Source organism: Camellia sinensis, chromosome 15, assembly GCF_055761805.1.
Source record: "Camellia sinensis isolate YWXY chromosome 15, ASM5576180v1, whole genome shotgun sequence".
In the NCBI taxonomy this organism is placed as follows: domain Eukaryota; kingdom Viridiplantae; phylum Streptophyta; class Magnoliopsida; order Ericales; family Theaceae; genus Camellia; species Camellia sinensis.
The window spans coordinates 113,134,294-113,162,006 of NC_138975.1; the positions used below are offsets into that span (position 1 = coordinate 113,134,294).

At 32.7% G+C, this 27,713-nt stretch overlaps 1 pseudogene across 1 annotated transcript; it reads left to right on the top strand.

The window, feature by feature from the left end:
• The first annotated feature begins 1,701 nt into the window (after positions 1 to 1,701).
• Positions 1,702 to 27,608, top strand: LOC114277149 (uncharacterized; annotated as a pseudogene). Its single transcript, XR_014357169.1, has 16 exons — positions 1,702 to 1,902; positions 1,992 to 2,082; positions 3,975 to 4,017; positions 7,155 to 7,232; positions 7,849 to 7,933; positions 8,081 to 8,163; positions 9,005 to 9,062; positions 17,564 to 17,674; positions 18,393 to 18,450; positions 18,712 to 18,805; positions 20,613 to 20,648; positions 20,805 to 20,840; positions 21,312 to 21,448; positions 24,855 to 24,923; positions 25,026 to 25,079; positions 27,472 to 27,608. The product of XR_014357169.1 is annotated as an uncharacterized LOC114277149 (transcript).
• Positions 27,609 to 27,713: the final 105 nt, after the last annotated feature.

Below are 27,713 nucleotides of genomic sequence, written 5' to 3' on the forward strand. Positions count from 1 at the left end.
CAATAGTGTATATTATCCCTATCTTATAGTTGGCGGGTTTAGAAACTTCACTATTTTAATTCTTGTTTTGAATTTTTGACTATTTTAATTTAGTTAAAAAAAGTTGTATTTGAGATGATAGTCAGTTTTTTTTATTGTAGTTGATTGATGGTTGTCAGAGAAAAAATAAAATAATTATAGTTTGAATGTGACATTTTATCTTATTTACTATTTTAACCTATTTTATTTTTATTGATTATTTTAGTCAAAAACATATTCCCAAACACCCCAATTAGAGGCCTTGAGTTCAAACGTCCTGTGCAGTGTTGGGCAATCCAAATTTCTTTTCTTCCCTTTTGTTTTTTAGATTTAGGTTGTATAATTTGTTTTAAAAAATTAAAAAAAATATTTTATTAATTTTTTATGTACAGTTTTTTTATTATAATTTTTAATAAAAAATATTTTAAAATTAATATAAAGTTGTGTTATTTATTTTAAGGAGACTTACCCCGCAGTACCCTTAATCACCCTTATTTACGTATAAGTCTTTTTTTTTTTTTTTTTAATTTTTTTTTTTAACCTATCTATAACTTGAAAAAAGTGTTGAGGCAACATAAACATTTTAAAACTTAGGTGATGTTTGATTCACTATGCTAAAATGATCATTTCATTAAAAAATCTATTTCCATATTTGATTAATTAAAAAAATAATAAAATTATATTATAAATGAAATCATAAATCATCCGAAATCATCCTCCACCTATAAGTTATAAAATATTTTTAAATTAACATGAAATGATTCGTGTTATTTATTTTAAAGAGACTTACAATCCAATTCTATTAATCAAACTTATTTCTGTATAAGTTTTTTAATTTTTATTTTTTACCTATCAATATCTTCAAAAAGTGTTGAGGCAAAATAAACATTTTAAAACTTAGGTGGTATTTGGTTCACTAGAATGAAATAATTATTTCATTAAAAAATCTATTACCATATTTGATTAATTAAAAAATAACAAAAAATACATTATAAATAAAATCGTAAATCACCTTAAATGATCATTCACTACTCTCCCTATTCTAGTCCAATGCATTTCATTCTAATAAATCAATATTAAAAAAGGGTATAGAATTTATAAGCATTTAAATTCATTGTATAATACTTATCCCCAATTCGAATTAAAAAAATCACCTTATTTGGTTTTGAGTTTTCAAAAATAATTTTTTGAAATTTCAATTCGTATTTTTATATTTTAAATAATTTTTACAATATTTTAATAATTTTTTAATTTTTTTTTGATCCACATAATCTTAATGCATTAAAAAGTAAAAAAATTGTACATTTTAAAAAAAAAATTCATTAAATACAAAAATACAAAAATATATTGAATTTTCATATTTTTTATTTAGTGAATCTTTAAATTTTTTTTCATAAACATTATACTTTTTAAGCATATTTTAAATTAGGAATATCTAAAAAATAAAAAATTTACCTAAAATATTAAAAAAATTCATTAAAAAACAAAAAAACAAAAAACTCAATTTTCTCAAACTCACCTTAATTTATCATTTATTTATTTATATATACCTTAATTTATCATTTATTTATTTATATATTATTTTCTTGGGCTTGAGCCAAACGGGTAAGTCCAATTTTTAGAATCTTTTTAGAACCCTGATTTGTTATATATTACAAAAAAAGGCCCGGAACTAGAACGATCGTGATCCTGAAGACCCCTCATTCACTCTCTCTCTCTCAAAAACCAGTCTGGCGACGAGGGTTTCTCCGGAGATTCCAACGGCGAAATCGTCACTGGTGTCTGTGCTGAAAGCATACTGGTTTCCTCTGATTCTCTTCGCATCATCCATGTTCTATCAGCTCCTGATCCTTCCTCGTTCCTACCCTCCTTCTCACTACGATGGTCACACTCACTCACCCACTATCAAACTTTCTCTTCTCTCCCTTTCTTCACTACCTACTTTTCATAACAATCAATTTTTGTAATTTCAGTTTTGGGGATCAAGAGGTATAGTTCCATGGAACAAGTCACTGAAGCCTACGAGAACAAGTCACTGAAGCCTACGAAGTTCTCATCCAAGTGGTAATAATGCTCTTCACTCTCTAAAATATCATCCTTTAGTACATCAAGTTTTCAATCTATATATGCATACATAGTGAAGTGTGATACTAAGCAGTCTAGCCTCTCTAAAATCTTATATTCTGTTTTAACCCTTGACAGTTTTATTTGTGACTTGTGAGATACTAAATTGGGAGGTTAACTTTGTGTCTTTACCTCTAAAAGTACGGACACGTGACAAGACACGGTGACGCAGATAGATAAATTTTTTAAAAATATAGGACACGATGTGTTGGGATACGTTTAAAACATATATTTTTATTATATATATATTTTTAAATATGTAATATATATTTTATGTTAAATATTTAATTTTATCAAATTTATCATATGCTATTTTAGTAAAAAAATTAAATATTTTAATTTAAAAAGAAAAAAATAGTACTTAGTGTGTCCCTAATGTGTCCCTAGAGTGCCCCTAGGTATCCTCAATGTGTCCCTTGTTTGTCCCAATGTGTCCGCGGCGTGTCCAAAGTGTTCCAATGTGTTCAACTCTTTCTAGCATGTCTGACATGTGTCCAACGCGTGTTAGTGTCCGTGTCCGACATGTGTCAAACACCTGTATGTGACCTCCGGAGAGGTGTCTGTGCGTCATAGCTTTACGTCATTTTTATTAATCAATTTTTTATATTGTGTTCTTTCTAATATTTTGAAGGCATACATTTCATGGAGTGGCTTTGCTATGGTATACAATGGTATACGATATTGGTAGGGCTTGTTTGATTGGTTGGAGTAATATTGACGGGACGGGATTAATAATCCATGGGATTAACCATTGGATTGACTGTTCAACTCAATTAAGGCTTGTTTAATTAGGCATACTATAACATAAGATTGAAATTATTAATTCATAGGACTCACATTCCATTGCTTGGTTGCAAATTTTATTTTTCGGATTAGATTCCAATAGTTATTCTATCCAACATAATTGATAATTTTTTTTAATCTTACAACTTCTACATATAATTGGGATTATAAATTTTTATATCTATTGCAAAATAAACTTGGATAAGAGGAAATTATGTATTTCAGCAATCCAGTCGGATAACTAATCCTACACTAATCTCATGGATTGTTAATACCCTCGCTATTAATCCTTACTAATCAAACAAGTCCTTAGTGGATTATTAATAATAATGCCTACTTCCATATGGTATTGAATATCCCATGATTTAGTGGGATTAGAAACCCTACGTATTACTAAGCCGGCCACCATTTATGTCATCCAAATGTAGGAATGTGTATATCACTGGATCGACAATCCAATCCTATGCTCTAATACTAGAATCAAACAGGCTCATAATGAAATATATTTATGTAAATGGCAGTGCAATGTTTATATAATATATTCTCAATCAACTTGACATTCAAAAGATGGACCTATGAACTCTAAATAGAGTAGAATATGAAGAAAAGAAAAGAAACCCCGTCAATTTCGTTGTTTGCAGGTTCTGAAGTTTGATGATGGTTAAAGTTGTGCTCTTTAAAAGTTGAAGCATTAGTTTAATAATGGATGTCTATGATCACTGATTCACTACATACCAGTATAGAAAACAGACTAATTTGCTTAATAATTGTCATATACTCAAGGTTCCACTTTGTTTGTTTGTTTGTTTTTAATTTATTTTTCTGCTGCAATATGTGTGTTTATATCACTTTGTGTCATTATATTAGTTGACACGATTATGCATTGTTGTGAATTAACCACAGTAACTTTTCTTGCTTAGTTGATGCTGATCTTTTCTAGAAGATGTTAATAAAATATGTAGCTAACTGTATACATGGTACTTTTTTTTCTCTCTAATTGGTGTTATACCAAATATTTTTATATTAAACTAACAAATGCATTGATTCAGGAATTCGGGCACAGAAGTTCCTCCTATAACTGAGTTTATCAAGGTTTGTAAGTCTCCATTTGCTTTACAAAATCAGTGTCATGTGTATGTTTATGTATATATATGTGTATATGTCTCGTGTGGGGGGTGGGTTTTGAACATCCTGTAATATTGTTATATATTTTTATGTCGTGTGAAATATCGTTGTATTGTATATATGTTTTCCTGTTGTTATGCTTCTCCAATTTGACCACATTATTTATTGGAAGTTGAGAAACAAAATTTTTTCACGATGACATTATTGGAATAAATTTTCCAAGATGGATGAGTAGTAATACAGCAGAAGTATAGAACTGGAAGGTAGTGGTAGGATCAATTGGTACAGGATGAGAGACTTAGATTGGCTGATCATGTGAAACAAAGGCCAATAATTGTGCCAACTAGAGAGAGCAATGTCTTGAAGGTGTTGCCTAATGAAGGGAATACAAAGAAAGGACCTAAAAGGACTGAAAAAAACATGTTAGTTTATTTTGATTTAACTTTGGACCCTGTCCCAGATGAAATATTCATGAAATAAGATCATGGAAGCATAATATTTTATTGAGTTGAGCCATGTGATAATTTGTACAGATGCTTTGCATTGCACTTGATATTGGTTCTTGAAATTAAGAATAAATTTCCCCTTTGTTACTACTGGAATCTGTTATGACAATGAAATTATTCAAGGCGAAAGGATCTCCTTTGATAAATTTCCTTATGGTTACAAGATATCCCAATGCTTAATCAGTCAAATTATAAAAGTTCTCTTACTTATACAATCTGTGGCTTGTTTATGAGTCATTTTGAAAATTTGATCAAATTCTACATTTAAATTTGTTTTTGGTTGCTTCTTCAAAATATTTGAAAATTTTGTTTTCTGAAATATAAGGTTTTATTTATTTATTTTTTATTATAATGGTGTTTGATCTATAAATCTAATGCTTTATGAAGTTTTAATTATCATGTGTACTTTCTGTCACAAAACACTGATATGACACCATGCCCAGTTCGAAAGAGTTACTCAACGTGGAAGTCATCTCTGTTCATATGATATTTATATATTAAGAAAACCTTACGATAGGGTGCCTAATGATGTGATATAGTGGGTGTTAGAGAAAAAGAGTGTGGCCAAGGGATTTATTGATGTGATAATGGACATACATGATGAGGTTGTGACTATAATTACATGGAGGGGAAATTAGTAAATTTCCAATTACTGGAGGATTACATCAAGGGTCAACTTTGAGCTCTTATCTATTTGCCTTTGTTATGGATGAATTAACTATATATATTTAGTTAGCATGATGTCTTGTATACATTAAGTATGATGTCCCATGATGTATGTTGTTCGTAGATGATATTTGTTCTAGTGGATGAAATTAAGGGAGAAATTAACACTAGAATAGAACCTTGGAAAGAAACACTCAAGTGAAAAGGGTTTAAATTAGTGGGAGCTAAAAATGAATATTTGGAATGTAACTTTAGTATCGATAGTAGAAGAAATAATGAAATGAGAATTAAAAATTAGCAAATTACAAAGAGTGGACATTTTTTTAACCTAGGTTTGATTATTAATTAGGATGGAGAGGTTAGAGATAATGTGATCCATAAAATAAAAGTAGGTTGGCTCAAGTATAGAAGTGCTACTGACATATTATGTGATCGATGAATATTAACAAAATTGAAATGGAAATTTCATAGCACTATGAGGTTAGTGATACTTTACAAGATAGAATGTTGGGCAACTAAAACAACATATTTATAAAGAGAACGAATTCTACACGGCTTAGCCGTAAACAACCTAGTTTACGGGCGGCCACTCAACAGATGCTATGTTGGCCATTGAACAGATGTCCACCACTCTGGTTTTCTCTTCTCTCTCGTTCTTTCTCTCGATGCTTTTTCTTCATTCCCTCTCTATACAATGGTACAAACCAAGCAATCAAAACGAAGAATCCTGATCATTCGTAGTGATGTGTTGATGAAGAAGCTGTCGATCAAGGCTGTATGGAAGTCTGGTGACTGGAGGAATGAAAAGCCACGCATGTTCAAGCTAGAAACGGAGCTCTTGAGTTCCAATCTAGAAAAACTGATTTGGTTTTGGGTTTTGTCTTGAAATTATTGTAATTATTTCATGGAAGATGGAATTTATGATAAGCTCTACAAGATTTTGGGTTTTGTTTTGAAATTATTGTATTATTTTATGGAAGATGGAATTTATGATAAGATCTACAAGATTCTGCAATTACAAACTCATGGAAGGATGAGGATTTGCATCATTATCAACTGCAAAAAATTTATTTTTTTATTTTTATTTTTATTTTTTTGCAATCCTTTGTAATTTTGATCTCCATGATATCATAGCTTCTGTATTCTTGCTCATAAAGTATTCTTAAGATTATATGCCCCCTTCGTTAGTTGCATCAGGTAAATAATATAGTCTGAACATTGTAGATTATCAGTCAGATTTTTATGTGTGTATGTAGATCATATTATCAATAAGATGTTTTGAAAGAACTGAGTAAGAAATCTGGGAGAGAGAAGACAAAAACCAGAGGAGAAATTGAAAATAAGTAAAAAAACAAAATGGGTTTGACATGTCAACTATTGAATGGCTACCCGTAAAGTCCATCCATCACGGTTAAGTTATAAGGAATTTAATCTTGTTTATAAAATGAGTGTAGCTGAGATAGAGATATACGTAGAAGAACGTGTAGTAAGACTAGGAAATACACAATTAGAAATTGAATATATTCGTGACATGACTGGAGTAACACCGATTTAAGATGAGTTGAAAGAGAATATGCTAAGATGGTTTGATCATGTACAATGAAGTGTCTAGATGCAATAGTAACAGATAGTGATATGATCAGCATAAATAGAAATGTTAGGGAGAGCCCCAAACCTAAATTGATATGGGATGCTATAGTAAAAAATGATATGTATTTATTTAATTTAATTTAATTGAGCATATAGCCCTTGACAAAGTAGAATGATGAAAAAGAATTCATGTTGCGAACACCACTTGATTGGATTAGTTTGGTTTGGTTTGGTTTGTCTAGAAATTATGTGGTTTTGTTGGCACCAATATCAAATCCTACTTTGGTTAACTTTAGTACTTCCAGTATTGTAAATATTTAAGTTATGTGGTCTGATTTCCAGATTCAATATGCTTTTGAGCTGCTGACAAATCCTTTATGGAAGAGGAATTACAACATATTTGGTATTGACGAGCTCATTGTGAGTTTTTAACTATCAACCTATCCTAAGAAGCACGGACACTTCTAAGAAGGTGACGTATCCGTGTCATGTCCGTGTCGGACACCGACACTCTTTGGACACTCTTAGGACACGTGTCCGATACTCTTCAAAACGTGTCCTATTTTTTAAATATTTTTAAAGACCCGGACACTATTTGGACACTTGGAGGACACACGTGTCAATTGTTTAAACACATGTGTCTATTGATTATACATATGTGAAACTAATTATAAGTTTGAACAAAACAACTTAAGATACAATAATAAAACAAAAAGCATATAAATTTATAGGAATTAGTGCTATATTGCATTTTTTATTATCTTTGAATGATATATTCATATATATAACATATAATAAATATATAAAATTATATATTTCATGCGTGTCTTCCACGTGCCGTGTCCTGCATTTTTTTAAAATTAACGTGTCGGCGTGTCCGTATCGTATTCGTGTCGTGTCACGTGTCCGTGTCCATGCTTCTTAGAACCTATCAATATGAAGCCTATGGTGCTTGTTTGAACCTTTACTATTTTTCTTTGCTCATTAGACTTTACTAATAATCTTTTGATGCATGACATTGATTTGTTGAGTGTAGCATGTTGTTGATAGCATCAAGGAGTGACATGCTGGGACAATTTTTTCTGAAATTGACCTTCCATTGCTGGAGTCTGCTTCCTTTGGTTAGTTGAGTTGTTCCATTCTAGACTATTTGCTTTTGTATCAAAGATTTTTATTTGGAAACATGTGCTATATGTTTCTTGTTGTGGGAAATACAACTCTAATATGATATCATCTCTTTCTTTTATTTTCTTTTCTTGTTAAATCAGATCCAGGGGATCATGATTTTGAGGTCATCACCTCTGGGAACTTTCTGTCTAAGTTTGAAAATTCAAAGGCATTGCTAATTCAGGTATTCTCAATAGGTACAGTGACTTGATATATCTTGGCTATTATCAAAAGAGCAAGTACTTAGTGGACCAATGTTACATGGACTCTCTAAATAATTAACATTTTTAGTTGGACATTCACCTAGCAAGCATGTAAAGTTATTTAACTTTAATTATACATAAAACTCCGTTATTACATCAATTCTGTTACATATTTTATTCAAAGTGAGTGAAGTATAACACTTAATATCACTTGAAATACCATTTTAGCTTGTGAAATTATAAATAGTACTAGAAATCTATATGTAACCATGCTTGATGACCTAGGACTTGGGAATTAGATGAATTGATGCTTAGATACTTGCACTCGACACTCGTACATGAAGCTTAGAATCTATGTAACAAAGGACTGGCTGTGTTGTTTTTGTTCATTTTGTACAAATGATATTTCGTGTAATATGTAACAAATATCTTAACTTGAATTATCCCAGAAAACCAAAATCTGAAAAAGAAATGACAGTGAAAAAGAAAATCCTTGAAATTTAAACCTTTTTCTTTAATCTAGGGTTTCAATGTTAATGTCGGTGGGGATGGAAAGACTCTTCGTACTGATATAAAAACTTAGATACATCATTCATATGTTGGAATTTTTTTCTGAATAAGCAACAATTGAGTTTGTAGTCAAATGTTGAAAATGTGTGAAATACCAGCTATACAAAATAATCATAGAAGGCTGCCATAAATATTATGAACTCTTGATCTTGTCTTTGTCATTCCTGTTGTTGTTGTGGTTATTCTAATATTAGTGTACTGGAAAGAGATCTTTTATAGGTGTTTATTGTTGTTTATCAAAACTTGGTTCAGGTATTTTCATTTGGGAGTAACTGCGCTGCCCAATTTTCTAATAACTGGAAGAAAATTGGTATGCATTTCTGATATTAATTGTTGCATATATTTATTGTTGATGATGTTGTTTACTTGTGTTGTATCTGTCTGCTTGCCCTCTTTTATTACTATATTTTTTCTTTTGATATGTTCTCTGCTTGCCTTCTTTCCTTCGTTATACTTAATATGTCCATGATAAAGATGTGGAACCTATATTTGTATAAAATGAATCTCTTTTCCATAGCTTGTGCTGCTCATTATAGGAAACTTAGTTCATTGAAAAAGATATGGGGTACAAAACCCAATAAAAGATTTTACTTTCAAAGTAAACTAAGTCGTTAGGCACGAGTTGTATTTAAATGAAACTTAAGTGAAATGATTTGATTACAATTTTGTGAAATAACAAACTAAAAAACTTATTTTTTCTCATAGTCAGGACATGTTTCTCCGACACAAGGCTGAGTAAACCTATTTACCTAATTAGTTTATTTACTTTTGTAACAGAATAGGTCTATCTGCATGCAAAATCTGATAATTCATTGAATCTCATTCATCCTTATTGGTCTTCTTGCATTCGAGTATGTGGCCAGCATAAGGCTTTTAGATATGGATGTAAAGTGGGAAGACTTGGGATTTTCAGAATATGGATTAAATGATATTGTATTCTATCATTTTAATTATTTGAAACATTTCATTTGTGTTCACTTTATGTTGGATAAGACAAGAGAAATGGGAGCAGGTATTCCAGTTCCTCCTTTGCGTATATTCTTTCCAACCGTAAAATTTAAGTTATAGTTGGACTAAAATTAACTCTGAAAGCATCTAAATGTTCTCCATCAGCACTGAATCAACATCACTCCAGGATAGCTTTCAAAATTTCCAAACCAAAAAATCACGGCAATGTAGCATTGATCCAGAAAATTACTAATATTCAAAAGCATCTGTAAACACTGATCTCGTACTACTGTTCAAAGCCCTAGAAAAATTAACTTTTTATTTCCGTTTCAGCCTAAATCAACCTTAACCCTTCCCCTTCCTCGTCTTATTGGCCCTCAATGGCCTCTCCCCAGGTCCTTCATTTTAGCCACTAAATTACTGTCAAATAGAATCTTTTTTGAAAATCCAGCAAACTGTTGTTTTTGAAATTCAACAAATTTAGTTTTTTTTTTTTCTTTTTCATTCTACAAACCCTAGAAGTTATCTTTTTGTCTTTTTAGAACCCTAACACTAAAACACATTCCAGCCCTAAACCCACCACAGACCCAAATGGAGGTGATTTTGTCATAATTTTCCTAAGAGTACAGTTATTTAAATTTAATGTCTCCCAAATGAAACACAATTTGTACGTTATATTGATGATAATTTATACTTTAATGTACATTTAACATTGACATGAGCGCTAATCAGCCTTTGAGAACATGGCATATGACACCCCAACAGAATATATATAACCATTAACCAATGATTTTGACATCATATTTTGGTAGCCTTTTGATAATCATTGAAGTATGTCAATAATAGTAAAAATACTAGGGAAATGGATGTCTCAATTTTGTCGTCGCACATATCAATCAGAATATCTAATGAGACACTGTCACACTATTATTCCGTTTGGTAAGCCTGTCAAATTATAGTTCCACCCATTGATTTGAGTGTGGCGTTTGTTTTAAGCTTTCAAATCATAATTCTACACCCATTTCTCAAAACCCAATTCAAAACATAATCATTACTTTTCAAAACTCTTTTCAAAACTCAATTCAAATCAATATTTTAATTTTTTAAATATTTAAATATTTTAATTATGTTAAGATTTTAAATATTTTAATATTTAAAAATGTTACGATTTTTTTAATTTTTTAATTTTTTGAATATTTTTAAATATTACGATTTTAATTTTTAAAATTTTAAAATATTTTATAAAAATAAATTCAAACTCTATTTTATAAAAATATTTTTAAATATTTTAATTTTTTTGTTATGTATTTGGTTACGATTTGAGTGTAAAGTTGTGAAAGTAGTATGGAGTTTCAAGTTATGTGTTTGGTTATTAGTTTTAAAAATAATTTCTTAATTGAGTTTTGTTTTATGTGTTTGGTTACGATTTGAGTGTAGAGTTGTTTTTAAATTTAAAATTATTTTAATTTTTTGAATATTTAAATTATTTAAATTTTTACGATTTAAATTTTTTAGATTATTTAAATTATTTAAATATTTATTATTTAAATTTTTTGAATATTTATTTTGAAAAAAAATTATTTCCTTTGTAGTATTTTCAATTAAAAAATTGATTAATGTTATTTTCTGTTAATAATAATTTTTTTTAATTGAATTTTAAAAAGAGTTTGGTTATGAGTGTTGATCAGAATTTTCAATAGTGTGAAAGTAGTGTGTTTTGTTATGAGTTATAACAATTTGAATTAAGTTTTGAAAACTCTTTCCAAAACTCATAACCAAACAAATTTTCTTACTTCACATGTCAAATCAAACTTTCAAAACTCAATTCCACACTCAATTCAAAACTCAATTCAACACTCTATTCAAAAATCATAACCAAACAAATTTTCTACACTCAAATCATAATTTCAAAACACAAACTCAAAATACAATTCATATTCTCAAATCATAGTTAGAAAGTCTTACCAAACGGAGCCTATATATTGTATGTCTATGGATAATTGAGATAATTGAGTTACTATGTGATGGTATATAGTTGAACCACTCGTTGCTCTTTAACATCTTTCTTTCCTTTTTTTTAACTTTCTTCAAGTTGTTCAATTTTGTAGTTGGAGCTTATTTATTTTCTTTCTCGTTTTGTAGCTGTCATCATATTTTATTGACTCATTTTATAGCGAATATTTATTCATTATATATGGAGGATTAAAGAAAGTATGTTTGATGTAGTCTGTCTAATGAGGATATTAACATGATATTTGTTGATTTTGATAATATCATAACCTTAAAATGTGGGTTGGTGGTTTAACCAAAGTTATAGCCCTTGAAAGAGTGGAATGGATAGGTAGAACTTTCATGCCCACTCGAGACAAATGGCACAAGGCTTTGTTGAGTGGGATAAATTGAATTGAGTTGTGTTTTAGAGGGGGGCGGGGGAAACCTGAGGTGGTACTTTAAATAGTGTCCCACGTATCAACCAAGGAGTTGAATGCTACTAAAGTAGTGCCCTTTTGTATGGATGCCCTTGTCACCATTTGTCCATGGTTCTTGTATGACATCATATCAATTATTAATGTTCAATCCAACATCCATACACATTTTTGCTAGCTACTCTACACTTAGTAGAAGGAATCGTGGAAGGGACTCACGCTTCTGAGGAAGAAGCGCGATTTTGCGCTTCCAAGGAAGAATCGCACAAGAATCGCGCTTCTAATACGAGAGAATCGCGATTAGGGCTGAGACCTCTCACAGTCGATCTCGACTGTCTTCGTCGCTCTCTCTTCTCTCAGTCTCGATCTCCTCTTCGTCTCTGTTTGCTTCGTCTCCCTCTCTCGTCTCGCTGTTCGTCTCCCTCTCTCGTCTCTGTTCTTCATCTCTCTCCCTCTCTCAATCTCTGTTCTCCCTCCCTCTCCCTCTCCGTTTTATATTATATAATATAAATATAATTTATCATATATATATATAATATAATATAATTTATTATATTTAATATATATAATATTTATCATATATAATATAATTTGTATAATATAATTCTTTTATCTAAAATAAAAAATTATTTGTTAAAATTTATTATTCTTAACTTTTTAACATATAATAAATAAAATAAATCATCTAATTATTTAAAAGAAATCTATTTAAATCATATATAATAAAAAAAAAGTTAAAAAATTTATATAATAAAAGATTTAATTTTTATTTTTTATTTATTTGAACATAATTTATTATTCATTATTTATTATAATAAATAAAATATAATTAATAAAAATAATATATAAGCGCTCCTAATTTACGACTCCTCTAAGTGGCCACGTTCCTCCGCTCCCGCTCCCGCTCCCGCTCCCGCCCCCGCCCCCGCTTCCGCTTCGTGCAACTAAGACTCTACAACATATAAGAGAGAAGATATGAAAGAATTCCTTGGCATCATTGGCTTTTTCCTATAATTGGGAAAGAATAAACAAGTTGCTCTATTTCAATCCTAAATTCCTAATACTACGATTTGATTTTCTAGAAGGATATAACTGGAGGATGGGAGATTATTTCATGTTATGGTGTTTGGCACAACAAACATAATATGAAATAAGGCAAGTAAAATTCTTAATAAAACTCAATGCATATCATAATTGGTCCACCTTGAAACTAGAAATTTTGAATTTTTTTAAGGTTCATGCAGAAGTCCATTGCCATGGAAACCAACCTGAATTGGCACGTCATTGTGTCTTGTTATGTGTTTATGAAAATGTCCTAGAAGGGGGTGAATAGGACAGTTCTTTTGTTTTTTTCTTCACCAGTCCTCAATGACCAATCTCAATTTTTCTAACCATTCGGTATGTTTAAAACTTAGTAAGTGATTCAATGTGATAGAAAATATCTATCAAAGGTTCAAGTTTTATTTACCTTCTCGGTTGAAGTATCCATGAATCATCCAAACAACTGGTGACTTGCAATGGGCATGCCAGTACCCACCTAAATTCTCCTCACAAAGACAATCTCTAGGATTTGAAGAATGTTTCTCCTAGTCTAACCTAAAACCCACTAATCTACCTATTGTCTCCTATTCATGCATTACATTTGCATTTGATGAAGGTTTCTCCTAGGCTAACCTACATGCTACTAAGCTACCTAATATTTTGTCTTGAAGAACAACACTACTATTTTTTCTAGGTTTCACACAAAGGGCTCACCTAAAACCCACTACTTGAAGTCTCTAGGTTTTCACTCAAGGGCTCACCTAGAACCCACCACACTGGGTTTTACAAGGTCACCCTTAGCCTCTTCCTCAATTCAGAATTCAACGAGTTTCTAGGATCAGCTGCAATCTCAACCACAGTCCTTCACTCACAATGGGTTTGTAGGCTCCCCCACAACCTCTTTCACAATGCACAACTCACAATGGGTAGCCTACTACCACAAACTATCAGAGTCAAACAGGCACCAACACTAAGAGTTTTCCAAGTCTTACCCCAACCTTTGCAATTTACAAAATACATATCAATGGGTGGTAAACGTACCTCAACAATACACTAATAGGAAGAATTTATACCTTAAATTGAAGCCCAAAAGTTGTCCAAAGTTTGCTTTTCAAGATTCTCAAGCTTGGGCCAGTTGTTGATAGTTAGCGTATGATGCATACTCTTTCTAAGCTCTCCCAAATCTCTCAAGATATGTTCTCTAATGTATATAGGTAATATTGGGTCTCAAATCATCAAGTTCTGGGTTTAAAATGAAAGAAACTTATGTATAATGTGTGTGTTCCAACTGCTAGATAATGGCTAGTTTATTTTTTTCAAACTGCACCCAGTTTGGCCGGCCAAAATAGTTGATCATTCAAGTCTCTTTGATTTCTTCCACCCGCAACACAGGGCTAACTTCAAAAGATCATTAACTCATTTTAACTCTGTTTTGGGTGAAAATTGTGCTCAAATTGAAATTCTGTAAATCTAGTTTCATTTGAAATTGGTCGGTACTCAAGGATTTAAAATTTTAAACTAGGACCAACGTTATGGCCGATTAAAAAAAAAAAAAAAAAAAAAAAAAAAAAGCCTAGATCCTAAGTTATGGTTTTGGATGGCTAGGAGGTCATACTTAATTTACCAAAATGGTCACCAATCTTGACCGGGACCTGCATAAATGTCTTCCAAAGTCAAGTCTTTACCCTAGGTGGTTCTATTTAAGACATTTTGGTCTTCTTGTGTCACTTGGACATCCTTCTTGTCTATGACTTGAGTTCATCCTTCCTTGACTCTTTGATGCCTCTTTGAAATTGTCAAGTGCTTGAGGCTTGTATGAGTTTTCCCTTTCCAAACCCCTCTATGGATATTGGATTATTCTTCACCCTTGCTACAATATAAGTCATGAAATTTCCAAACCCTATGGTTCTAGACTTTTACTGTTTCTTCATGTTATAGATTGAAAGTTAGCATTGTGATTAGAAAGCATAAAATGAGATCAACATATTTAAATAAAAAAAGGGGCAAAATCCATTTTACCTCCCTGTGGTTTGGTCCAATAGCATAGCTCTGTGTTTTGAAAATAGCCAATTAACCCTCATGCTAAGAAGCATGGGTGCGGGTACGAGTAGGGTTCGGGTACGCCGATACGGCAAAACCCCAAAAAAGTAGAGTACGGGTACGGCTGCGGTACGCCGATATTTTTTTATTTTTTATAATTATGGTTAAAAGATCCAACCTACAAATTGAAGTTAAATATCAAAACTAAAAAGAGAACTATAAAACTAAAAGACAAAAATATTAATATATTTGAATTCAACATAACCAACACCAATGCAGTCCATAATCCAAGCAAAGGAATAACTTGGTTCTAATTTATTAATTTATTAATTTTTTATTAATATATTTGTGTTCTAATTTATTAACTTGGTTCTAATTTTTTATTAATATGTTTGTGTTCTAATTTATTATTTTTTTTGATCTAATTTTTTTTTTTTGGTTCTAAATATGATTGAATAACTTGGTTCTATACCTCTCTAATTTTTTTTTGGTTCTACACCAACATTAGATTATACCTCTTTGAAGAAGAAAGAAGAAACAAGAAAAAAAACAAAAAAAATAAAGATGAAGAGATGATACCTCTCTGAAGGCGAAGAAGTCGTACCCGACGCCGTGGGTCAAAGTCGAAGTCGATCTCTGGGTCGAAGTCGAAGACGAGGGTGATGGTCGAAGTCGCCTCTTTGCTTCGATGAGATTAGGGCAAATCCGTATACACATATTTTCTTTTTTCTTTTTTAATTTTTCTTAATATTGCTCTGGTACCCCTTAATTTTTCAGAAAATTTGATTTCTGCCCCCGCCGTGCCCAAAACGCACCAAAGGCGTACCCATGCTGTACCCGACTACTTTTTGCCGTACCCGGTACGCGTACCCGGTACGCGTACCCGGTGCGTGTATGGCACTATTTTTGGAGTACCCGTGCTTCATAACCCTTATGTGATTTTGGATTAAATTGCTCCCGTTACATTTTCTGTCTAAAACTAAAACTAATATAAATTATACTACACATGCATTTTGAGAGAGTTGGGAAGAAAAATAATTAAATAAAGTCAATTTGTTAAGGTAAAAAGACAAAATCGCCCCTTTCACCATTTTTTTCAAAAAAAAAAAAGAACCTAAATCTAAACCTACCATCACCTCCTCCACCATGCCAGCCACCCCTTCCTTACTCTTCCACCTCCCAGCCACCCCTACACCCTCCCATTTTCCCCTGCCATCCTCCCCACCTTCTAGATACCACCTCCCTCCCTGCCGCCCAGCCACCGTCTCCCTCCTCTCAACCACTATACAAACTCCCCTATCACTGCAATGCAATTGGCAGAATCTGTGATTCCTACAAACCGAACGACAAAACTCATTCTTAGCTTATTAAATAGTTCATATATATATGCACTATATATACACAGAGACTTGGGTAATATGTAATCTTGTTTCTGTGATGAAGAAATAATATGATATCGAGTTTGATTTCGGTCCCTTTTTTTGAAACTGTAATGACAAATCTCAGCGTTTGTCTAAGATTCACCAACCCTCCCATGGTTCTACAGTTCTTCTATTGTTTAGCCATTTGTTTATTATGTTTCTTCTTTTGTTTACACTTTCAAATTTTTTTTTTTTTTTCAAACTCTGTTTTGCCTGGTAATGGTAATATATATATATATATATGTATATGAATATATTACAACTTAAGATGTGATTAAATTAGTAATTAGGTTACAAATTTAGAAATTAAGTTAGAAGTTAAAAAAATCAAGTTTCTTAATTGAGGCAATTTTGATTTATTTATTTATTTATTTTTACATATATTCTTACACAAATAATGAGAAGTAGAGGAAGAAAACAAGGGTATAATTGTCTTTTTATCGTTAAAGCTAACAGAGTTAGTATTGCAATTTAATCCACAACCACATGGGGGGCTTGTAGCTAGTTTTAAAAGATAAGGGGTAAAGTGCTATGGGGACCATACCATAGGGAGGTAAATGAATTTTGCCAAAAAAAAAAAAAAAAAAAAAAAAAATTTTTTTTTTGGACCATTGATTTAAAAGAATGCCAACACAGTTCTTGTCTATTTTTTTTTTTTCCTGATGCAAGTCTGGAAGCAAAAGCATATGCATTTTATCTTTTGTACTCGGTGAACATTGAAAAAGGAGTTGTTCTGCTATAAGAATCGAAGTAACAAATTGCTTACCTTGGCTAATATTTGTTTTCTTGTATCATTCTTTATTCTTCTCTTTTGTCTTTTTCCTTTTCTTGGTTGGACTGATCAACTTGGTTCTATTTCATTTTCTCTATGAAGTTTTATGTTTCTAGATTACCTTGTTGATAGAAGTGGTTTTTGTTTTCGTTTCTTTGTTTAGCTTCTCTATTGGATGGCATGGCAAATACTGGAATGGTTGAACTTGGAGAAGTTCAGCTTGCTACTTACCTTGCTGAGAAGACATTTACAGGGCAACCTTCCTTTCAAAATGGTAAATAGTTTGTCAAATTTTTTAAATTTCAATTTTAGAATAATTACCAAGAAACTAAAAAAAACTAGGGACTCTTGCCTCTATACACCTCCAAAATAGTTCATTGAGCAATCTTTAGGATTTTATAGCACAAAATCTCACCAAACAGATATTGATCTCCTAAGCTATGGATAAAATAATTGCTCTCTTTCATATAATTTACATGAATTATATGCAATGTGAATGATTAAGCACTGCAGACTAAATTTTTAAAAAACTGCAAATGGAACCGCAAAAAGATAGGACTGCATCTTGACATAAATGAACTGCACAAAGAATGTACCAAGTTAATTGTGCGGGCTTGGGATGTAGAAGTATTTTTAGGGCCGAATTTGGGATGGTTAGATTAGGGCCGAGGTTGGGCGGGCCTTGGGATAATGCATTTATTCTTGCTATAAAGTTGAAGCCTGACCCAAACCAGTCTATGCCCACCCCTAGTAGACAATCAATCTGGATTTTATGACTGAAATGATTGTCACTTGATTTTCTCCCTATTAAGAACTTTCTATCACTTTCTGGAATTTAGTCATGCTTTCAATTGAATAAATTATTTTATATTTTCTTGTTTGCCATTTATATATATTGTTTGATTATGCTTGTTAAAGAGTTGGGAGAACAACTATTATTGTTATAAGCACTTGACTTCTTCCCCTATTTTAACTTCATTTGATATGTACAGGCTTGCCTTCACTCATTGCATTTCCCTCTGGATGTAACACTGCAAATTGTCTATATAGGTGAGTTTCTGCCTGAGGTTTAAATTTTGAAAGCTGCCCTCATGCTGCATTGTGAGTTTTAAAGTCAACACACAAGCTTTATAACTTTGCACATTTCTATTTATGCCCAATGAAATCTCTCTCTCTCTCTCTCTCTATATATATATATATATATGCATGTATACATATATATATATATATATATTATGGGATTTGTCTTATAATTTTCTACTTGATGGATTCTAAAGGAAATTTTAACATCGTTTTGATTGTTTGATGCAGGTATGAGGGAGTTTCTGTTGATGCTGTTACTAATTGGTTTGCAACCACAATCCTAAGTTTGCCTCGCATTCTATACTACTCAAAGGATTCATTGGTAATAAATACACTCTTTCCTGGGTCCATATACACATTTTGTTATGACTAAATTGTGACGTAGGATAGTTTAGGAAACTTGGATGATGCTGTCTACACTTGAATTTTTAGTAGTTTTAGGGCCAAGAAAGGTTGTGGGTTTAGAGTTCAATAAGGTTGGATGGTTCTAGTGTTTGTGACCGTAACAGATTATAATTATCTTGAATTTTGAAGTTAATTTGTGGAGAATAAGGTAGAAGGAATGAACTTTTGTTGGGAACGATTGACTAGGCTTGCATTACGTTGTAATGCTGGAGTGGAATTTCATAGATTGATGCACTGAAAAAGCAATATGACAAGAAATCATTATTTAGTTAGGAGTCTTTTCTGATAATTAGCATTTGATCAATATCATGCAATATTCTCTTGAATTTAATATTTGCATAATCATGACTAAGTTCATTATTGGATGGGGACTCCAGCATTTTTGTTTTTCTTTTCTAAACCCTTCTTTTTGTCTCACTCATGCTCTCTATTAAACTGATAGAGGTTTGGGTAAGATGGGTAACAATTTGACCATGTTCTTTTCACTTAAACAGAGAAGGTAAAAGAATTTTTTATCGCTAAATTACACTGACCACTCCTAAGGTTTGGCCATAATACTCTCATTGACCCTATCATATAAAAACTACATTGACCACCCTTGTTAGACTTTGTTGGAAACACTATTAAAACATGATGTCAATTTATTCTTTAAACTTTATGAATTAAAGCCCTTATTATTTCCTCCAATTTAGCACCCAAAACCTTTTTTTCTCAACATAATCATCACAACCCTCTCAACATAATCATCACAACCCTCTTCTCCAAATGAAACCTGAACAAAATCATCTTTGATGATTCACTTCCACCAACAGGTCCAAGACCCATATTTCTCTAGCAGCCTCTTTCCCTCCATCTTTTATCTCTCTCTTTGATTTTTGATAGATCCACCATAATATGAGCCATAATGAATCCCATGCCCTCCACCTTTGACAATGGTAATCGGGTTTCTGTGTCCAATTAATGTATATGTGGAGAGAGAAAGTGGTGGTGATAGATGATCTGGCTTAGAGTGACACATGTCACCATTTGGGCTAGTTATAATTTATATCAAGGGTAGAGTAGGCATTTCGAAATTTCAAAATATGATGTCATCATATTTCATTTTTATCACCAATGGTCAGTTAGCAACAGGAGGAAATCTATTACATGATTTCCCAAATAGAGGAAGTCAGTGTAATTATTAATACCATAGGGTAGCAAGTGTATTGAAGCCAAACCCTTTGGGGTGGACAGCATAATTTATCTTTAACCACTGGAGTTAGGCAGTGGCGAGAACCAGTTTACATCATTAGGAGGTTATGGTTTGATTCCCCCCTTTCCTCAAATGTACAAGGAGAAAAAAAGAAAAAGAAAAAAGGAGTAATTGATCCTCCTCTTTTTCATGTATGCTGAATTTACCATGCACACGAAGCCATTAATTGGGGCAATTGTAAAAGGTTGGCAGACAAGTTTGAGAAAATTTGTTCAGCTGTGAAGGCTGCATCTCTGTGCGAATGATGGCTGACATTAGAGTTTTACCTAGTTTAGTCCTTCCTACTTCTCAATTGTCAAGCTGCATGCTTGCCTGACATAAATCACTAATGACTTTTGATATTCCTTTATCATTTTGCATAGTACTTTTAACTGAAACCAGCTTGCATTGGAGATAATAATGTTTCTCTTGCTTTCATGTTTTTTAATGGCCTTTTTATTGGAACTGATATGGAATTATATATTTATTCCAGCTACAAAGTTTTGTGGGAAAAAGCAGTCCTCATGAGGTACAAATTATTTTCAGTTCCCATATATTCCTTTATCATTTTGCATAGTACTTTTAACTGAAACCAGCTTGCATTGGAGAAAATAATGTTTCTCTTGCTTTCATGTTTTTTAATGGCCTTTTTATTGGAACTGATATGGAATTATATTTATTCCAGCTACAAAGTTTTGTGGGAAAAAGCAGTCCTCATGAGGTGCAAATTATTTTCAGTTCCCATATATTGCTAATCAGTCTATTTTATTTACTGTGTACTATTTAGTATTATTTTTCACTTTGATAATTTTGATTATAATTTATTGTCACACCAATAAAACTATTTAACAGTTACTACTTGACCAAAAATTATGATCTAGCAATCTTCTTATGGACCCTTGAAACAAATAAGAGGAAGAAATGATACGTGTAATCATGTCTTTAGTTCTTTTATTTCTTTCCGTGAAATCCAAGTTATATATTTTATTTTAGCTGACTGTGCTACCCATCCAAATTGATACTTTACAACATGATGATATGTAAGGCATGTGTTCCTTCTTTGATGACACTGCCACGCTCATTCTTGCACTGTTTGGTTTCAATACCATGGGTAGATTCATGTTTTTTTATTTTATTTTAATTTTTTATATCTGTTATCATCCTTAATTGATTTTTCAATTCTGGATGACAGGTGAAAGTCATTTTCTTCTCAGAAACAGGGGAGCGTGCAGCTCCATTCGTGTGTCAAGCTGCCCTAAATTATTGGCCATATGCTGCTTTCACATTTGTGCCATGGCGAGAAGAGGAATCTTCCTTTTGGTGGAATGTGTACATGTATTTTCTTTCTTTTCTTTTTTGGGAGAACGTATAGGAATGCTTCCCCCCCCCTCCTTTTTTTAAAAAAAGAAAAAGGAAAGGAAAGATTAATATCTTAAATGTTCTTACAAGCTTCCTTCGGAATAATTTCCTAGTTTTGTGAATAATCTTGTCTTTTTTTTTTGATTGGCACCGGGTTGTTCGGATCAAAGCCTGACAAATCCCCAAATAATCTTGTCATTTAACCAGCAATAAATCTTAGAATAGTATAAGAACTATTTCAAATTTCCTTTCTTCATCGAATAGAAGTAGCTATCATTATTCTTTCTTATATTGGCTTGAAGGATTGATGATAAATGGGGAATTCTTTTTGCAGCAAAACCAGATTTTTTTGCAGTCACAACTATCTACTTCATGTTAACTTCTTCTTTGATCTGGAAAGCTGTTATATCTGGGATAAGTGTAGTTATGAAATTTCTTTATTTATTGCAGTAGTAGGAGGTAGAAAACTTCTGTCGTCATGTTACCCATGACAATAACAAAGTGTTATGTGTGAACAAACAAAATCCTACTTATGTTATGATGGAAGAAGAATGACAAGCTCAAATTTGATAGTGAAAAAGTTTTTCTTGCCTCACATGGAAAGACTTTCACGAACTTTTTCTTTCAACGATGTCTTTCTAAATTTCATTATGCAGTTGTATCCTTAAAGGGGATAACAATTTTCATTTCAATATTATATGAAATATAAGGCATTTGAATGTTCAGGATGTTTCCCTGTAGCCCTACCCAGCCCTTGTATGTATTTTGAGCCTAGTCCCATCATAAGATCTGGGGTTCTGGAAGAGGCTTGACAGTTAGATCCAATATATCTACCAGAGTCCATGCTACACAGCTTTAAAGCTGTCAGGGTCTGATTATTCATATTCCAATCCTTTGAAAAATCTTGTGCAAACTTTTAAAATTTTCATTTCATTCTTCTGTTTTGTAATCTCAATTAGGATCACAAATGTTCTATATCATTTCATGCTTTTGTTGGCATCTCCTTAAATTTCTATGTGAAGATTATGAAATCAACCTCCAAGCATATTTGTTTCTTCTATTTTGCTTTTGACTATAAAATTACAGAATAAGTTTTTAGATGAAAATCAAGTGACGCAAATTACAGAATAAGTTTTCAGATGAAAATCAAATGAGGAAAATTCTTTTCGCCAGTGTTGTTGAATACATGTCAAGTGTTGTTGAATACATGTCATGTATTGTTATATCACTTTTGTGCATTGTGTATCATGTCTCATGTCATATCATGTATAATAAAATACATTAACATATATGACTACAGATTGTGGGTAAGAAAAGTTAGAGGCGATCGGTCATTGACCTTTGGGAAGATGGTGGGCACTTAAATGGCCCGAGATCATTGGAGGTCGAAGAGGAGAAGACCAAGGTAGGCTTAGAGAGGAAGGGGGTGGCAGTGAGAGATCTTGAACACTTTGTATATGTTGTATGATTCTTGTTGCTCTTGTTATGATTGTGGTTGCTCTTATGATGCCATTATATAGACTCTAGGAGTATTGGAGCCCAAGCAACCTCAAGACAGATGGTGAGTTCTCCTCAACTCGACAGGAGGGTGATATCAGCCCTACTAGCTGTGTATTATGATTCAGGTCATTGGGAAGGTTGCATCATAGGAGCTGCAGGTGTAGGTATGATATCTTGAGAGGCGTATCGTATATGCAATAGGTATAAGTGTAAGGTTAACGTCGCTTTTCTCTAAGCTAGGTCAAGGTGGAAATGTCATTGTAGGGAGACAGTTACCCGACCTTGATGATCCCGAGGTCTTAGCCTCCAATCCACAATCCTCCAATGATCCCAAGTGGGAGTGCTTAGGTCCTGCTTCCAACCTAGGCAGCCAAGGGGGTGAGTGCATGGGTGAGCCAATGGCTCATCCTGAACAGCTAAGTAAACATAGGTGAGTCAAGGGTCCAACTATGTTGCTATGGAGTTGGGGTGAGTGTATAGAGAATATATTTCTTATGAGTCATGAAGGGCCATGGAGAGCTCTAGGTGAGCTGTGGTCCTGTTTTCATACTTAGTAGTGTGCATGCCCGTGCTTAGGCTAGGCATACAACCCCAACTCACCGTGATGCCTCAGGGGTCTGTCACGTGGATGTGTGATGGTGATGACGTGACGCCCGTAGGGCTCGCCACGTGCCAAGCATGATATAGATACCCACACAGTTAAATAAATAAATAAAAAGTACTTTCATATGATACATAAATATATTGAAAAAATGAAGTACTAAAGCATATAATCAATGACATGAAAATAATCTCTAAAAACTTACAAATTCGACAAAAAGGTAAATATGCATTCATGAGAAACCCAAATATCCAACTAATAAGAAATTGGAAAGAAAATTCAAAATTTAATATAACAGAAGGATTAATGAGATTTCATTGCAAATATAAAAATAATACAAGATTTTTGTTTTTCAATTGAGCCCAACTTCTTGGTCGCTAGTTCGTTTGGTTCCCAGTTTGCAGCCAAAGGCTTTCTTTAGGACTTGGATGATGAGTATAGCTTAAACATACTTGTTATGAGGTACATGGTCATAATCCAAACAAGCCTTTTGGCCCAAATCTTGGGTCTCAACCCAATTCCAAATGGTCTGTGTGTGTGAGCTCTTTGTTTCTTTCACTTGAATTAGATTCATGATAGTTGTACAATTTTTTTGTAGCAAAGGGAGTATGAGAGTCATTTTTGCTTTTGGGTTTATTTGGATTTGGGTCTCTTTGGTATGGGTTTTTTTGATAATATGGTTTTGGATTGTTCAACGAGTGCGGGCAATGGCAATTGACATTGCGAAATGCTGTTAATAGGGCTAAAGGTGAAAGAGAAGGTATTGATAGCTAATCAAGAAATACATGTTAAATTGTGATACAATATGAAATTGATACAATGCAAGACGTATCTCACGATTCAATCTACCAACACATGAATCCGCAATACATATATTTTTCATAACGATTCTGACAACCCTACTTTTCATATTTAATCGTCATGTCTTTTCTGAAATTTTCTTTTTCTTTTTCTACTTTTTTGTTCCTTTTTTTCTGGAAGGCATCTATTTTTTTGTTCCTCATTAAATAGTTCAGAGAAGAATCGATTGTTCTTTTTTCGTCTTTTTTGTCAATTATGCATCAGGCTAATGGGCTTATTGGTTAGAAAGATTGGTTACTCTGACTAGCATACTGGACTGTACTTTTTTTTTGGGAGACTAATTTTGGTTCCCTTTCCCCTTCCAATCTTTGGAAACTTGATTGTGAAACGCCACCTTCAAAAATGTGGCGCTTCATAATTTTTTTTTTCCAAAATAGAGTATGATCTTGATAGTGTTCTTATTATCAACAACAGGTTTGGAGTGGAATCTGCACTTGCAATTGTATTTTTAAAAGAACATGGTGTTAAATGTTGTGTACCATGGTATGTCACTCTCTTTTTATTTCGTTTAATAGTATTTCTTGGTACTCTTTGTAACATAAATAATGTGTACATAACAAGCTAAGCAGTGCACATTATCTGCAGGACCTGCCAACAATTCATGGTTTGCAGATATAATGGCACAGAATAAACATCAAGGTAATGCTGTTTGTTTGTACTTTATCAAGTTTTATAATATAGGGCCTTGACTTGCCACTATAGCAAAATTTGCCCTGTCATGTTACTTGAGTGAGTGCAACCATTGTGTAAATGGCTTGTTACAGTGATTCTAATGTGCAAGTAAACCTCATGTGATTGACAAGTGCAAACTGTTAGCTTCATGATTATTTGGAGGTTCTTGCTGCCATCAGTCTTTTTATCCACTGACTAGAGTCCTTCATGTAGTTATTTTCTTCAGCAAAAGGGGAAAAAATCTAGATTATATTTTGATATTTTTTTTCTGGGAACTGTACCAATCATTTCTCTGTCCTTGAAACATTGGATCAGCTAATCTGACTATGAAGTGTTTCCTCGGTACTTGTTTTCCTATGTAGAAATCTTCCTTGATAATTTCCTTCACACGAATTGAATTGTACAGAACTTGTCAGGTTATGATTTTGTTTTCATTTGATAGGATGTTGTGTTGCAACCTTTTTTCTGTATTGTGTAAATTTGTGGTAGAATCTTTAGTTAAATGTGGCCTGCCTTATAAAATAATCCTTTTTCTTTAGATTTTACGAGAGTACAAGCCTGCAAAGTGTCCACCATTTTCCCCACATAGTAGAATAAATGACTCTGCAATGCATCCTGCAAAGTTGCTTGTGAGGGATCGTCTTATGTCTGCATTTGAGAGTTACTGGGAAACTGATTAGGTTGTGTTTATTGGTTCCAATGGGCTGTGCTATTATGCAAATATTATTATAGATATCCTTTAGTTGATTTAGTTTACTTCTGTGATCTACTAAATGCTCGTAAGTTGTTCTATGTTGAGATTATGGTTATCATGGACGAGAGATTAGACAAAGCATACTTTGTTCCCATGAAGCAAGGCATAAATACAACCTTTTTAATATATTAAACTATAAAAACACGAATGATAAACGACAAATAAAAGGAAAGAGCAAAACACAGGATAGTCTCATCAAAATTTCCAATCCGCATTCTGACACTGGGTTGCAAAGGAGTCAGTTTTGTGTTGCTTAAATCCCTTTACATATATGTAAATTCTTCGCTTTAGTCAGAATATGTTAGCTTCCTTAAATTAAACAAATAATAATAATGCTACAATATACCATAAAAAAGTTTGAAAATGAATATACTAATTAAAACAATGAGAAAGTCACAGATTTGTTAGCAGAAATCTTGACATTTTTGGGTTGGCTTAAAACATGTTCCCAGGGAGGGAGGGAGCACAAGTAAAAAAGGTAGAAATGTTAATGAATCTCACTGCAAATATCAGGGTTTTTGATCCCCACTTGTGAATGTTTGAACCTTAACGTTGTGCATATTGTGTTGTATTTGAAAGTAGTGGTGTTATAAAAATTTTAAGGTTGGAGTGCATGAATTAAAAAGTGGGTGATTGTTTTAGTGATTCCATTAATTAATTGGAGTTTGGCGATTGTTTTAGGGAATTCCTTGTTGGTTTTTTGGATGAACTAATTTTAGGTTGAGTTTGATATATATATTTATTTTTTATTTTAAAAAAGGTGGTAGCCTTGCACTGATAAAGATGGTTGTTATGTGCAACAAAGACTTGTAGATGCAACAGTAAGTACAAGTGAGATGATCACCACAAATGAAAACGTTAGGAGGGGAAGATCTAAATTGACATGTGATGTTGTAGTAAAAAATGATTTGAATTTATTAAATTTAATTTGTCCTATAGCCTTTAAGATGTGCAGAAAAGTAGAGAGGTGATGTGACCTAAAAAAGATAAAAAAATAAAAAAATATGCTATTATAGGGGATGCCAAAAACCCCATTTGGTGACATCTTTGCTGTGGAGAGAATTTGGAGCTGGCCTGTCTAGCTCGAGACAGATAGCAATTAACAGAGGGGTTGCTGTTAGTGATATGTGAGGAGGGAGAGGGATCAAATCTTTTGGGACTTTTGGGCCTTATTTTAGTCTTGTTTGACGTGGCTTGGGTCTTCCTTTCAAATGTTTGGGACCTTTTGCTTTCTTGGAGGGTAGCCAGAGTTGAAAAGAGAAAAAAGAGGCGATTGGCAGTTAGGACCTCCCATTTTATTTTGGAGCATCTGGATGGAGCTTAATAGAAGAAATTTTGATGGTGTTAAGAGTCTTAAGGCTTTCATTTTTGTTTTAAAGAGTAGAATTCTTACCATTTTTTACAATTGGATCTTGAGGGGTGTTGAGCCTTCATTGAATCCTTTTTTGAATTTTGTTGACAATTTTGAATATATTGATGGATAGGAGTTGTTTTTTATTGGGATATATTTACATATACATGTATAACACAAACCCGATTATACATTCTAAGATTTTGTGAAACTAACTGTAATACATTGGTTTATTCTCCATTCCTTATTTTTAGAGCTTCCACAATTGAGAAGTGTGACGTCCATGGAGCTGGGTTGTCATGCCCGTGGCTATTCTCGGGCTGGAAATGAAACGGCAATTTGGTACTGTGTTATTGTATCAGGAAGATCAAGCCCAGAACTCAACAAAATGCGTGCAGTGAGTTTGTTTGCCCTGCTTGTTATGTTAAATTAAATCCCCACTTGGTAGTTATTTCCTAGAAATGATTTAGCTACTTCGTTGGGAAATCATTGTCTA